Below are 15,192 nucleotides of genomic sequence, written 5' to 3'. Positions count from 1 at the left end.
GTACAGTACTTAGGACAATGAGATGCTAACCTGTGATGGAGTTCATGGGTAAGATAGTAATTACGATAATGATATTTTATGGTATATATTATCTATGGTATACATCATGATAATAGGATAATAATTAGCAATCTATTATTATAAAAAATGTATCATAACCAATCTCAATCCTATTAATATTGTTTTAGTGTTGAATTTGAGACCACACAAATCTTAGTGCTTTTCAATTTAAAAGATCTCTTTATCTTATAAACAAAAATAGTACAGTATTAAAATTCTGGCTGAGGTCCTGTACTTGAATGTTGTGAACAGTGAAAAATAAACATTCAGATCAATGTCACTGGATGTCACTTGCAGTTTAGGAAAAGACATTTTCTTCCAGTTCTCTTGGTACCGCCCTYGGTCTCATAAAGAATGGTCATGTATAGTTATGGCTGCCGGTATTCTTGTGGTAGAAACTCTATCAGATTTTTAAATTTATATATCTAATTTTCTAAAAGCAAAAATATAATTAATTGTAAATTTGAAGTGGATGTGTGAATGGAGAAGAAAAAATGTTTTGYCAGACTGGATTAATTTTTCTTCTCTGTCATGCCCCACCGCCAAACATATTCTTTATGTTGTGTAAGCTTCTGTGTGTGTGCATTATGCTGACAGCTCTGGTTTTTTTTGTGCAGAAGTCCTCTTGCTCTACCACTACTTTCTAGGAGAAACTGGATATGCTAGCAGAAATTTCACAGGATGTTCTTTCTTTAGTGATACCGTCAGAGAGCTGTTGTATGACCCCAAGCATTTGGGGGACATTAAATAGAGTATGAAATAATCTGTGTGCATTCATCTGCAGCTCTTCCACTTTCTGAACTTCCCAGTTCAGATAGGAAGTGGACACTCCTACTCAAAGAAGGCCAAACAGAGGGGAAGATGAAGACATCCAACCTTCATTGRTGTCATTTTAGCAAATCAGAGAGATGCTGAGACTAGAGAACAGATGGATACATTGCCTAATCTGTATTATTCATAAGGTTAATTTGATTATGCCTTGTGGCATTAAAATCTAGCAATCTATGAGGACAGCCCTCTTGCATGCTTTTTAAGGGCCCTAGGCCTTTCCATGTTTTCTTAGATGACAGAGAAAAGAGGCATACTGCCTCAGTGAAGCTGCTCAGAGCTGCTTCAGGGCTTTAGCCTCTTCATTCTGGGTAGGCTAGATATGGCGTACAACGTAGAGCTTTGTGATGAAGCGAGTTGCCACTTAAAACTTTATATATTTAATAAAGGGAGGTAAGGAGAAGTAATTTTTGCCTTTGGAAAATTATGGTTATGTTGATAATCTGCACCAGGACTTTTGAGCTGCTTGCTAATATCCTTGCCAAAAGTCAAGGAGCTCAGATTTACACAGAGTATATTTGTCATTAGGCTTGGTATTCATGAAATGTAACCTCCTCAGTGTCCTGTAACTGTCTTGATATGAATCATCTGTATTTTTCCAAGGATAACCCAGGAATTATCTTTAAAGCACTCAACATTCAAATCCCTCCTGTTTTGCCTTTGCTCAGCTCTCAGACTGTGTTGAGTATGATTGGTGACCTTTYTAAAGAATGGCACTGTTACGAGAAGTTCCCTCACTGCCGGCATCTACACTGCCATATTTTGGGGCTAATGGTATTTTTACCATTTCAAATGTCATAAAAGTTTTGTCTTCACAGATCTCACACTCCTATAATTGATGTCTGCAACTTAAAGGAGTAGCCTCTAAGAGCCTCTTGCATATTGGTTCTATGCAATACGGTCCATAAGGGAGACTTGTACTTGCAAAGATTTAGTTTCAGGTCTGTGTGCCAGATGGTAAAAGCCATGAGTCGCTGAGTCCTTAGAGATTTTTTTTTAGTTTGTTTTTGTTTATCATAGAGAATATGCTTCTGGGTTCATAAAGTTTCAGCATGTTCTGTCGACTGCGTCATGGAGAAAAATATTAACTCTATCCTGAATCCTGGCCACAGGGAGTTTTAAAAATAGTATTTAAAAAAGGAGGTAGGCAGCCCATTTCCTGGGAGATAAATAGTTGTTTTAAAATATATTCTTGCTATTTTAATGCTAAAATTAATGGTTTAGTATTGTTGAAATGGTCTGTTCAGAATATGAAGCAGGGTTCTTTGAAACAAGTACATTTAAATACTCTGCTTTTCCCAGTTGTCTGGAAATGCAATATTGTTCTTGCTATATAATAACTCACATTTGGGTTCGAGCATATATTCAAATAACAGCACATAGGGGCTTTCCTGGTTGCAAAGGCAAAYAATTGGTAATATGTAGAAAGCCTTTGTGATTTGAGGTCACAGGCCAGGAAAGTCAGTGTTATTTGTGTGGCACACTAGCCATCAACAAGATTTCTTTATACAACCCGTACTGGAGTAAGGCACACTGCATATGGTTTGTAGCAGGTGATAAACCCACAATTTTTAGTGCAATAGATCTACTGCAGTGAGAAGTATGTGTCATCAAGTTATTTAACTAGACTGTTGAATTTTYGTCTTCTCTGACTCCTGCCAACTACTGCACTTGAGGAAATTCATCTAAAACCACTATCTTCATATGGAGAAGAAGACGCAGAGGAGAAAGAGGCGCAGTGSAGACAACGACTGAAGGGACACCGAGGGCGGCGGGAGCCATGAGGGACCAGCTCTCCCCGAGACCGCCCGGCCGCCGGCCTGGGGTCGCTCACGCGGTTTGTACATCGCTTTCACCACCTATAGTAGCAGGCTCCTTCCTGCTCCGCCACGGTTTCTGCGGGATTTCAGCCGCCGCCGCAGCCCAGAGCTCGGCGGCGGCTGCGGTCCCTCAGGCGACGGCGCCTCCGAGCCGAGCCCGCCCCGCCCGTGGCCGCCAGGTGGCGCCTCCCCCCCCCCCGCCGCGTCCCTCCCCCGAGCCCAACGGCCGTGGCCGGGGCACGTGACGCCCGGGGGCGCGCGGGCGGTGTTACCATGGCGACTGCCCGGGATTTCTAGGGAGGAGGCAGCCGCCACCACCATGTTTTCCTGTTTATTGTACTTCAAATAGCTGACCTTGGGAAAGACGCCGCTCCGCTTTGAACAAGGTCTTTCTCTCCGCCCGCCGAAATGCTATCAGAGGTTTGTTTTGCTGGGTTGGAAAGCTGAGAACCATGGGCTGGTGTCTCTGCCAAGTTTAGGATTTTTCCACCAGCTACGCTCGTTTATTTCTAGCCTCTTTTCGTAGCAAAGTCTGTTGACACGCGGGGTAGACCTTGGTTTTAAAATTTGCTTTCCTCAGTGGTGCTTTTGAGAGCAAAGTGTTATTAAAATAATTAGAGCAGGCTACTACTTAAACCCAGTCTTCACAAGTTTATATGAAAATTAAGCAATTTTAGATTCAGCAAGAATATTTATGTTAAAATTCTCAGTTTGCATCTTGAATCTGACTGAGTCACTATGCTGCAGCTACCATTGACATACAGGCTATGGACATGATCCAGGAAAACAAGGTATTTTGAGRCTAGTGAAGGGCATCCTATGTCTGTGTTACTGGTAAAAATTATTTTTACCGAAACCTGCAATTTCTGGGTGAACCTTGCTGTGATAAATAGATGTAAAATGTGGTTTGCTCAAGTATTAATAGTAAGCTGCAAACAGTTTTGTGTGAATGAGAATTCAGTGCTATTTATGGAGGTGTCCCACATTAATCCCAACCACAAAACTGACAGCACAGCTACATGACATACCCAGCAGATGAAATGCATAAGTGTTTTATATCTATATTAGTAGATTCAAAATGAAAATTGGTAGTTGTAATTCTGTTGCAGACAAGGCTGAAGTTTTAGGATGCAGTCAACTATAAGTAACTGAAACTAAGAACAAATCTTTCCTTTATTGCTTTGCCTCTAAGACCTGGGAAACAAAATAACCTGYGGTTTATTTGCTTTTGAAAAACTAATGCTACATGTTATCTGCCTGTGAAAATACTCTGCTTTACTCTYTATGCTATTTAATTTTAATCCTTGAAGGAGTTTTGAGAGCAGTCTGCAACAAAACCCAGTACACTGCCCGTATTTCATATGGTTCAACACAGAAGCAGAGAGCAAACTTGTGTGAATCGCACCTGAAATAACTATGCATTGTGTCAATTTTCCTCCAGGTTTCCTGATCCATCTCAGTTTTTCCTTCCTCTTAAGTCTGTAGTAAACATGGAAGCCTTTTAGCCATTCTCTCAACCACTTCAGTGAAATTTTTTTTTTTTGACTAATCCATCTAACATGATCCTGTTTTTTTCCACCTGGACCAAGGACAGTCCAATGCTCAGAATGCAGTGACAACCCTCATTTTACTTCTTGGAGAAATAATTTTCTCACCTCTTAGTAATTTGAAGCCAATTTGCGGGCTTAAATATGACAATTTTACGTACTTCAGTATGTGTTTTCACTCTTTTCTGTTCCTGTTTTTCTAAAAACAAAGATGTTATCAGCCAAAACAAACTGTTCTAGAAAAGTAGCTGAGGTGGAAAGCACCTATGCAACTCAGTCAGATGCTACCCACAAAAGTGTTTCAGAGTACAAAGTCAAAAGTGGTGCATCAACAGGAGTTCCACAGCTGCCTGTTACAGTCTGTCTGCATTCATCTTGGGTTTAAAAAATAYGTTTAAAATTAATTGGGATGCTGCAGCCATTCTTGGCAGAGATGGAAAAGAGAAGTGATATTTTCAAAATCAAATAAAAATACTAAAATTACCAAGAAAGATACAGAGTAAAAGCTTAGTAAGGGAGAGTGCCACATTTGTGGGAACAGGAGAAATCCCTAGCTATGTTACTTAAAACTTAATACAGAGCTCCTGAAATCATTGTAAAGATTTGTACAAGTGTTGCAGATTTTTGATCACAAATTGGCGCGCACACAGGATTTTATCACAGAACAAAATTCAGAGTTGTACTTTGACAAGAATTTGAATAAGTAAGGGGGGAAAAAAAGTCCCAGTATAGTACTATTACTGTATTTGGAAATGCCAAGAGGAAGGCCAAAATATATCAGGGATAGTAGTTCAGAAATTTATTTTCAAACAGCAAAAATTACACAGTACAAAGTATCAAGGAGCTCACAGTCAGTCCCGAACTTGTGGCTGTTGATCTGAAATGTTAAACCAATTTTTGATACAGCTCTGCAAGACAGTTTGTATGCAGGACAGGCATATATGTGAATGAATCATCACATAGAAGCCCTTTACAACTGCGCGAGCAGATGTATCCTATATTTCTAGAAGAGAACAGATCCATAAACTGAGAATCAAAGCAAGCTTATAAAGAATATATCTTACCAAACACATTACTTTTTTTTTTTTTTTTTTTTTTTTTTGGTAGAACAAACTTTGGAGACATTTTTCAAAAGCTTATGCAGCTGATAGTTGGCTAAAAGGAGGTTTTGGCTTAAAAGAGATTGCAATATAAGCTGATTTGATGCAAAAATTAAAGATGTCGGAGATGAGAGTAGTTAAAAGACAGCTATCCAGTAGTTTTTAAATCTGAGTGGGTTATTATCCAACTAGGTATTGTGTCTACCATGCAACTATTATTCTACCAATAAGTGTAAAAAACGCTTATGTTTTGGACCAGACAGATAAAACACATCCAGAGACCRAAACTTAGGAGTCCCTGTTTCCTTGGACTGCCTTATCCTCGACTTCAAGAGGCATCACCTCTAGCCTTCTGTCTTGCCACRTCGTTCTCCCCTGATAAGAATGCTTTGAGAATCATTTGGAGGGATTCAGATTAACCACAAGGCTAATTCTCTACTTGTGCTGAGATGAGYCCTCAGCCTGACCGTTCTACTTATCTTGCTACCAAATCCAGAGATGCATCCTGAAAGCATGTAAGAGGATGTGTAGAGATGCTTTTAGGCTTCTAAAAGCCTAGTTTTGAGAAGAGGATTTGGGGATCTCCATATGTAAAGAGAGGTGCCTCCCTGCAGGCCTGCCATAGTACCTCTCTTCCAAATAGGAGAAGAGAAACAATTCTAGCCTATCTCACGTCATTCATGGTTCTTTTTTGTCAAGCTAAGTTGTTCTCCAGTTGATGTATTGACTCCACTGGATCTCATTTTCAATTACATTTCTGTGTAACAGAAATGCACACCATTTGATCAGGAGACCRGAAGTCTAGGCTTTGCTTGCAGAGGCAGTAAACTGTAGCCCTTMGGTGTTATAATGTCTCCTTTTGACATCCCAGTGCTTCAATGGTTCTGGCCACAGCTGTTCTCCGATCTACTTCCTGCCCCGGTGATTGCTTCACAYGCTTTCAGGGAGCAGCAAGAATGGGCCACTCCATAAGGATAACCAGAAAAGGAGCTTACCCTTTTTTGGTAAGCATAAAAAAGGCTGGCAAGGGCAGTGTCTTCACCCACAGTACATAAGCAACAAGAGGAGAGCAGGTTCAGTGTGAGTAATTTGGAATGACCACCAGAAAAGTCTGCAGCAGCAGGGCTGTGTCAGAGATCAAGCCAGCAAGGCAAGCGCCTGATCAGTGAGGCGCACAACTAGGCACAACTATACATACAATACCGCTCAGTCAACAACCAAGATTGAGGACCGAAGCTTAAATGCAGCTTTGAAGGCAATGTTTGGAGTCCGCCAAGGAGACCTCTCTCAGCACTTTCCCAGCAGTCTGGTGCAAGGTGACACTGCAGCACTGTATCTAAGCTGGTCTTAAGCACAGGCAGCCAAACACTGAGGAGCAGGGCAGGGAAGAGGTTGCACAACTGCTCGGTGCGTTCATGGCCCTGACAGATTTCTTAGCTGTCATCTACCTTCATGGACATATGAAACAAAACTGTGCTAAGATTAGTGCTCCTTTTTGCATTGCTTCTTGACATGTTTATACACAGCAAAGAGGAAATACAAATTGTCACTGGCACAGAGGAAGAAGAAAGCCCAACACTCTCATTAGGCTTGGAAAAGACTTGCAGGACCTTCAGCCTGAAATCCTACAGTTCACTTACAATCACGTTGCAGATATCATCTTAGCTTCCTACCTAAACTGAATAATTCCTTTGAATCCTTGTCTTACTGAGTCGGTGTATTTTTTGTCCTCACCTTCAATGTCCTTCATTGATCCTTGTTCTTTTGTCTCGTCACAGCAGCTTTCTTCAGTCCACCAATGGTACACATTTGTCAGCTGCTGATGCGAATGTTTCTGTGCTTCATTCTGTGCTGCTCTGTATTCATAGAGAGCCTCACTTGAAATGATTCAGAGAACCACTCATACTCTCCACCTTCAGATCTTCTGCCTTAAGATTCTTTTTAAGGAAGGTACATTTAGAAAATTAGTCAGTTACACTAATGATGTCTAACTTGAGGGGCAGGTAGGTTTACCTTCTTTTTAAGCTATTTATTATAATATTTTAAAGATAATTATTCACAGGTATTTCTAAATATTTTCAGGTTCTGTGCTCTTTTTTTTCACCAAGCCCTTTCTCCATTTCTTAATTAGTGTTAGTATTCTAAGTATAATCTGTATTTAATTTGGTCTTAAAAATATTTTTCTTCACTGAATAAAAGTGGTGATTAAGAGCATCTTAATTGTGACCCTGATTTAGAAAAGCAACCAAGCATTTGTATATTTTTAAGTGAATATTCTGTCAAAGTGCTTAAAATTAAGCATGTGCTGAAGAGCTTTGCTGAACTGGAACCAAAATTCCTAAATCATATTTGTAGCATAATTTTTGCCACTATAATTTTGTTACTTTTTTCATGATTATAAAATACTGTTTCCTTCTCTGCCAGAGATTTCAGCAATGATAGCATTCAACCTCAGATTAGGCTATGGGTCAGCCTTTCATCACATTCATGGAAATCTTGTTTGTTTGCCTTAATTTAAGGATCACTACTAACTTGTTATGAACAAGAAAAAGGTCTACTCCACAGGCAAAGAAGATGACAATATTTAGTACACTCTGAAACATGTTAACAGGTCCTTTTAATAGTGCTTCTGTTGTTTAAGAATGTCACAACAACGTAATGTTTTGTTAACTAGATTTACCAGAGGAGATGTGTTCAGAACTGGATCAGTTAATACACTGCTAGAGCAAAGAAGAGAATGCATTGAAAGTTAGTATGCAGAATTACTTTGATTAAATACTATTTTGAAAACAAGGCCTCAGAAAATATGCTGCTTCTTGAGGAAGTGGTTGTATCTTTCATAATTGCTTTGAGTGGCAAATGATATAAAATGAATGGGACTCAGATTCTTCATGTCATCACAGGATATAGCTGAGATAGATAGAAATTACATTTGAATTTTGCAGAAATGATTAATCAATCAGGTAGTTTGATTTAGCTGGTGCTTCTCCCAGGTATTCAAAGCAGTACACAGCTAAGCTGACTGCCAATAATATCAAAACATCATGGAGTTTATCTGTTGTTTCTCTGTCATCTAAAGAAGTTGTTTGATAATAATCTGCAATTGTTTTGAAACAATTTTAGATACATTCACTAATGCATGCTAGACTGCTGCTCATCACTTGGAATCAAATGGAAAAACAGAAAACTTTTGTACACATATTTGAAAGCACAGTGGGGAAAATGAAGTAGAACTTTATTTGCAAATACTCTGTTTYACAGTCCAGCATCCTAGTAACTTTAAATGAGGTATTTCTGAACATTATGATTTATTATAGATATGATTTATTTTGCACAGGAACTGGAAGAACACTGTGGAGGAAATAGAATCTATAATATATGCCTCCCAGCCATTCTGCATCCATTAGTAGTATATGCATAAAATTACAAGGAATGAAACAATTAGGACAAAGGTGTTGCAAGAAGGTATATTATTGGGGGCATGGAATAGCTGCTTTAGAAAAGGGGCATAATGAAGAATTATATTGACCAGCTGTTACCAGACAAAAAAGTTCAGAAGGAGAAAAGTGCACTGAAATTAAAGCTGATGGCCATGCAGTTACTAGGGAGGAAAATGATTATCCTTGTTATTGGCCTGAAGGGGATGTAAATGAAAATGTTACAGTACAATGTGAATCTTTTAATACAGATGAAGAGCTGTGAATGAACAAATGCCAAATGCCCTTTCTAACTAGCTACTTTCAGCCACGGGGCAAATACAAAAAAGTTCAACAGAATAACACTTATAAATATTTAGGAGGAGGAATATGTTACATAYGGTTCTCTTACTCATGAATCTATTACAATGAGCAGAGATTAAAKATATGTGTGTGTATGTATGTGTGTGCATATATATATAGAGAGAGAGAGATAAAAAATAAATCCTGATTCAGAAAGGCTTTTAAGTGTATGCTACAACAAGGMATGTATTTAAGTCCAATCAAAGTTTGATCCATGCTTTAATTCTTTCTTGATCTAGGGTCTTAGACAGTTACTTTTTTTTTTCTGGACATCTTGAAGTTTCTTGAAACTAGTTACATGTAAAGGCAGCTGCCATTTTGCAACACAGTCAATATGATCTGGTACAGAAGCGTATTTTCTCATGAAGACTTTACTATTGTTCCCATTTTCTTCCTTTCACCTAAAATAAAAATAACTCATGCTGAAAATGCAGTCTCTCTGTGCTAGCTATTAAAAACAAATCAGGGAATCACTCTGCTATATTAAACCACACATACCTAGTTATGATTTAACATGCTGGACAATGAAACTAAATTCCACCCTACTATGTCTTTTTGTGACAGCAATAACAATTTTTTTTTTTTTTTTTTTTTTTTTTTTAGGTTGATTAGAATGTGTGTTCAATGTCTTCATTGCTCCAGCATTTCTTTTTCCATTTAAGGACCATTTTAGCTGAACTATCAAACATTGCTTTCATAAACAATAGGTTTCCCATTCAGAATATCTTTTTCCATGCTTATACCATTAATATATACGTCCAAAGACTCCTGTGGAGAGTGAAATTACTAGGTTGTCTACCAGCAAATATAAGTGGTTCCTGCTTAAAAAGATGTTCTAGGTAAGTTAAAATGAGAAAGCCTGGACAGCAGCCAGATGTGCTTTTTCAGATTAAAGCAAGATGTCTTGCAATTGGCTATGCTTCTTTAGTATGAAGGCAGCAAGATAAGACATTAACATCAGAGAGGAAGTGAGAGAGAGAGAGAGAGAGAGAGAGCACGTGCTAACATAACATGGAGCACTAGGTGCAAGTTTTGCCTTTCTGCTGAAGCAATGCTACTGAGATCACTACTGCTGGAACTAAGTGTTGCTTTTCCAGATATTTAATAAAAAATAATTGAGTCACCACAGACCTCAGAAAACAGGCAGAAGATGCTGCCATGGGCCATTCAGACAAGGTTCTTGACCATATGAGTCAAAACAAGTTAAATCCCTTGGTTTTTGCAAAACTGTTTCAACTGTTGTTTCTCTCTCTAAGCAATGAAAGATTATGCTGAGATTATGTAAAACATTTTCTATGAATAAGTATAGAGTCATGAGGCTGGGATCCAAAGAACCATTATATATGTAGGAAGTTGATGAAGTCTGTTATGGAGAGTTAATATTGAAAAGAATGATGATTATTATTAATACTAACCTCTGAGGGAATACTGAAAAAGAGCTAAATGGCAAATTCATATGACTGCAAAGCAATATGGCAGTAGTAAAAGGGCATTGTAATTTGATGCTGCACACAGAAAAGCTGTATCAGAGAGGAAGGAGAGAGCTGTGTARAAGTGCCAATGCAAACAGTACCTGGAATTCTATGTCCATTTTTTAGATTGCTGGCCAAAGGTGATTTGCCACTTAGAGTACACCCAAATAACAGAAAAATATTTGGGAAATATTTGAGAGAATATTACAATCTTAGAAGGTGTTGTTTTGCTRAGAATGACTAAAGGGAAACATATTTTAAGAGTGTAAATTTAAGTGCCAAAGAAATACAAGGAAAACGATTAAACAACATACAGAAGGTGTCAATAAAAGAATGAGAACAAGAACCTGTCCTCACTTGGTGTGAACCTGGTGGTACCTCAGTGACTTTGATGAACATATCTACCTTTTTCTCAGCCTTCAACATATAGGCTAACTGCTAGGAATGGCCACAGTGAACTATCTCAGGATAGAATTGTCATTCATGATATTTGGAATTAGATTGGTCAAAACATGAGCAAAACAGACTGTAGAGGATATGCTTGCAGGCATAAAGGAATTGCAACAGGCAGCATCAGAGCCTGTCTCAGTCACTGAAGCTGGCAAGGCAGTTTGCAAGCTAATACACCAGTAAAGCTCCTCATTTTTTTCAGTGATATCATGCAAGACAGACAGAGCCAACTTGCTGCACAGGCAAAGCCAGAGTAGCGGAGCCAACAGCTTTGCCTATGCCAAAGGACACAAGGGTTGTTTGTAAGAGGAGTGCGTACTCCGTAAAGAGCAAATTCTTGCCTCCTCCTCCTCCTCTGCTGTTGCCACCAAAGAAGGGGTGAGGGTTTGCCAAGTGATGGGCAGCATTGATCTCTTTTTCACAGACACCTGAAAAAAGCTCTGCTGACCCATCTCAGCTTGACCTACTTACCTTCCTCCTCCGAGGCTTCCCCAAATCTTCCCAGCCCCGCCGTCCTATTCACTGCCCCTTACCTCTTCTACCCTTTCACTCAGGTGATGTGCTGAGCAGCCTTAGTTTTTTGCCACCAGGAGCTKCTTTACAGTAAGCTTCCTAGCACCTTAGAGTTCTCCTTGCATAATAAATTGCTTGGAGGGATTTTGTTTTACCACCTCGGAGGCAGATGATTGGTCACATGAGGCTAATTTTTACTGCCCTAAAGGTGCATTCTAGCTTATGATAGATGGAGGTATAGTAACTTTTTATCTGGTGAATGTGAACCCCAGGCTACGTCTATACCAGCAAGCAATGCAACTTAACGGGAGTGAGTCTATAGACCATAACAGTAAGTGCTGAGTTCCTGTTGTACATTCTTCCTGCATTTGGAGGATTTTTTGCTGAATTAGATCTATTCTGATTTTGGAGACTTAATACTTGGTAGTATTTGAAGTGTCACAGGTCTGCTTTGGCCTGCAATGTCTACTTTAGTTCTATCTGAAAGAAAACTTATTTGTGGACTCTGACCTTGCTCCAAAGCACTGAGAATGAGGGTGATTTGAATTAAAACTGTAATGTGGGTGCATCCTTAGGTGTCTATGATTTCCAAATATTTTTAAGAGCCTCTTCTATGAGATTTGGTTTTAAAAAGCCTTTGGAAAGAACAAATTAATTGTATCCATCAGTTTACTTTTATCTGTCATGGTATTAATTCTTTCAAAGAATTTTTATAGGATAGAGTCATGTTTACTGTTATAGAAGCTGAATTGTTTAGTTCTTATCATTTTATATTAATCTGTTGTGCTTTGCAGCTCTCTATTCAGTTATTGTTCTCAGCTGCTTTTCTTTGCACTAAAATAAGAAGACTGTAAGGAGAGCCCACAAACACTTAAAATTTTACTGTGTAAAGTATCTAATTTCAACCTATGAAGTGAATAGAGTTTGTTTTGTGAGTAGTATTTGGAAAGATCACTGCCATTTATTTTGCCATAAAGATGTTTGCATATGTTGGAGCAGAGAAAGTAGCACTGAATAGATGGTGAATAAAATCTTCCCATTCAAAGAAACTAGGAGATCRGATACCAAATGAGGTATCATTTCTGGGAGATGTCTATTTACTGTAGAGTGTTTTCTGAATATAAGGGTAATTCCCATGGTTCAGTGGGACAATAGGAAGCCTGAAAGGAGAAAAATTGTGTTTCTTGTGAAGATTTAAAGTGCTGGTGGGCATTGATAAGTCTGTGAAGGGATAAGTGGAAGAAGTAGTGTCTTAGGAAATATACTGCGTGAACAGAAAGACTAAAACTCTGGACTTCTTTTGAATTTTGGGTTTACACATTTAGATCAACTTTGCRATTTTCACCCTGTATCTGACTCCTAGGGTCATATTCTGATAAACAAAACTGCTTCTTGGAAAGTTGACAGTTTCCAGGTTATCCCTAGAAGCTAGGGTTCCTAGGTGAGCTGGAAGCTGGTGGTGGAGCATCTCTTTGTCTGCACTAGAAGACTATGGTGAAGGTCTGTGGAATCTTTCTGGGGCAGTGAGTTGTCTGTCTGCTCTATTGTAGTGGGGTAGTCTTGCTGTGGATCATCTCAATGGCATCGAGAGAAAAAGTTAATTTCAGAATAAAGGAAATTATAATTGTGAACATGAGAATGATGTAAAAAAATCTTTTTTTTTCAGTGCAGGAGATACTGTACAATACAGCAAAGGAGCATTAGGATAAATCTAAATTACATAGAGCTCTCAGTAGAAGTGCAGAAGAAGAACAGTAAAATCAAACAATAAAATGAGAAACAGACTGGAGAAAAAACATAGTTAATCCAATAGTACTATTCACAGGAATATTCACAAAATCACAGAATGATTGAGGTTGGAAGGGACCTCTGGAGATCATCTAGTCCAACCTCCCTGCTCAAGGCAGGCCACCTAGAATATGTTGTACTTGATCACATCCAGGCAGGTTTTGAMTATCTCCAGAGAAGGAGACTCCACAACCTCTGCCAGGGCCCTATCACCCTCACAGTAGTGAAATTTTCCCTCATATTCAGGTGGAACTTCCTGTGTTCTGGTTTATGCCTGTTGCTTCTAGTCTTGTTGCCGGGCACCACTGAAAATAGTCTGGCCCCATCCTCTTGACATCCTCTCCTAAGGTATTTATATACATTGGTAAGATCCCCTCTCAGTCTTCTCTTCTCCAGGCTAAACAGGCCCAGTTCTCACAGCCTTTCCTCATAGCTGGACTCTCTCCAGTAGTTCCCTGTCTCACCAGTATCGGGGAGCCCAAAACTGGACACAGTACTGCAGCTGTCGCCTCACTAGGGCTGAGCAGAGAGGGAAGATCACCTTCTTCAACCTGCTGACTCTTTTTCTAATGCACCCCAGGATACCATTGGCCTTATTGGCCACAAGGGCATGTTGCTAGCTCATGGTTAACTTGTACGCCAGGTCTCCAAGGTCCTTCTCTGCAGAGCTGCTTTTCAGCAGGTCAGCCCTCCACCTGTACTGGTTCATGGGGTTATTCCTCCCTAGATACAGGACCCTGCACTTGTCTTTGTTGAGCTTTATGAGGTTCCTCTCCACTAAATTCTCCAGCCTTTCCAGGTCTCTCTGAAAGGCAGCACAGCCCTCTGGTGTATCAGCCACTCCTCCTGGTTTTTGTATCATCAGCAGACTCGCTGAGGGTGCACTCTGTCCCTTCCTTCTTGGTTTTACATGGAGACAGCTAGTGAATCTTAAGAAATCAGGATTATTTGTGCTTTCTCTCCAGGAATGTTCGTCTGATAAGATATTGTCTCTCTTTGCCAACTGCAAGGTGTAATGGATTCCTCTGTAGCCGTGTTTTAAAGGACATACATAGTGAAAGCATGAAGACAACTGTAAAATTTGGAAAGAGATGGTGGCAAAGTAAATGAAGTAACTTTATTCCAAAAACTTCTTAGGCAAGGCTTCACGTGACATTCAGGACAACACATAGAGGAAGTAAGATACAGGACAGAAGATAAGTTTTCTTTGGGAACTTGAAATTAGATGGTGAATTGGCAAGATGCAGAACTATAGTGCAAATATTTCAGACAGAAGGTGCTGCAAAAAAAGAAATACCTGCTAAAGTTATATAGGTGTATATATAGGTTGTGTAGGTAATTACCGTTACAGTTTATGAACAAAACTAACTTTGGGTCCTTTTCTATAGATTCACAAAGAATTTTCCAATAATAATATTTGCCATTCAGAGCATCTTTCATTATTAAAGTTAGTTAGTCTGAAAGGCATTCCTTGTTTATAAAATTATGGCTTGATTGAGATTTAAGATAATTTTATTTTTTTTTCCAGCCCCCAAAAAACAAAACAGGCAAGGAAAGATAATTTTTTTTCCCTTTTTTTTTTTTTTTTTTTTTTTTTTTTTTTTTTTTTTTTTAGTCAAAGCCTATATCTTTGATTTTTCTGAGAGATGCTGTTCTTTGAGGATGCAGAATATGTCAGGTCAAAGAAAAGGCTGGAATGGAGATGGAATTCTGGATTGATTAAAGGACATTTATAAAACGTAACCAGTTCCATCACATGAAGTTCAAATGGCTGTGTATCACTAGGTGTTTGAAACAAGTAATAAGGACAAATTAAGAAAAAGATAAAAATGCAA

The 15,192-nt window shown here is 39.0% G+C and overlaps 1 long non-coding RNA gene across 1 annotated transcript in view; it reads left to right on the top strand.

The window, feature by feature from the left end:
- Positions 1-2,980: 2,980 nt before the first annotated feature.
- LOC146597968 (uncharacterized) overlaps positions 2,981-15,192 on the top strand; it is a 28,405-nt gene continuing 16,193 nt past the window's right edge. The window contains exon 1 of the long non-coding RNA XR_014895355.1: positions 2,981-3,128. This is a non-coding gene — a long non-coding RNA (uncharacterized LOC146597968). The remainder of the gene's footprint in view (positions 3,129-15,192) is intronic.

Source organism: Rhea americana, unplaced genomic scaffold (assembly GCF_003343005.1).
Source record: "Rhea americana isolate MKP2758 unplaced genomic scaffold, rheAme1 scaffold_173, whole genome shotgun sequence".
Taxonomy (NCBI): domain Eukaryota; kingdom Metazoa; phylum Chordata; class Aves; order Rheiformes; family Rheidae; genus Rhea; species Rhea americana.
The sequence above is the reverse complement of the archived record's forward strand: the minus strand, read 5'-3'. Positions and strand labels throughout refer to the sequence as shown.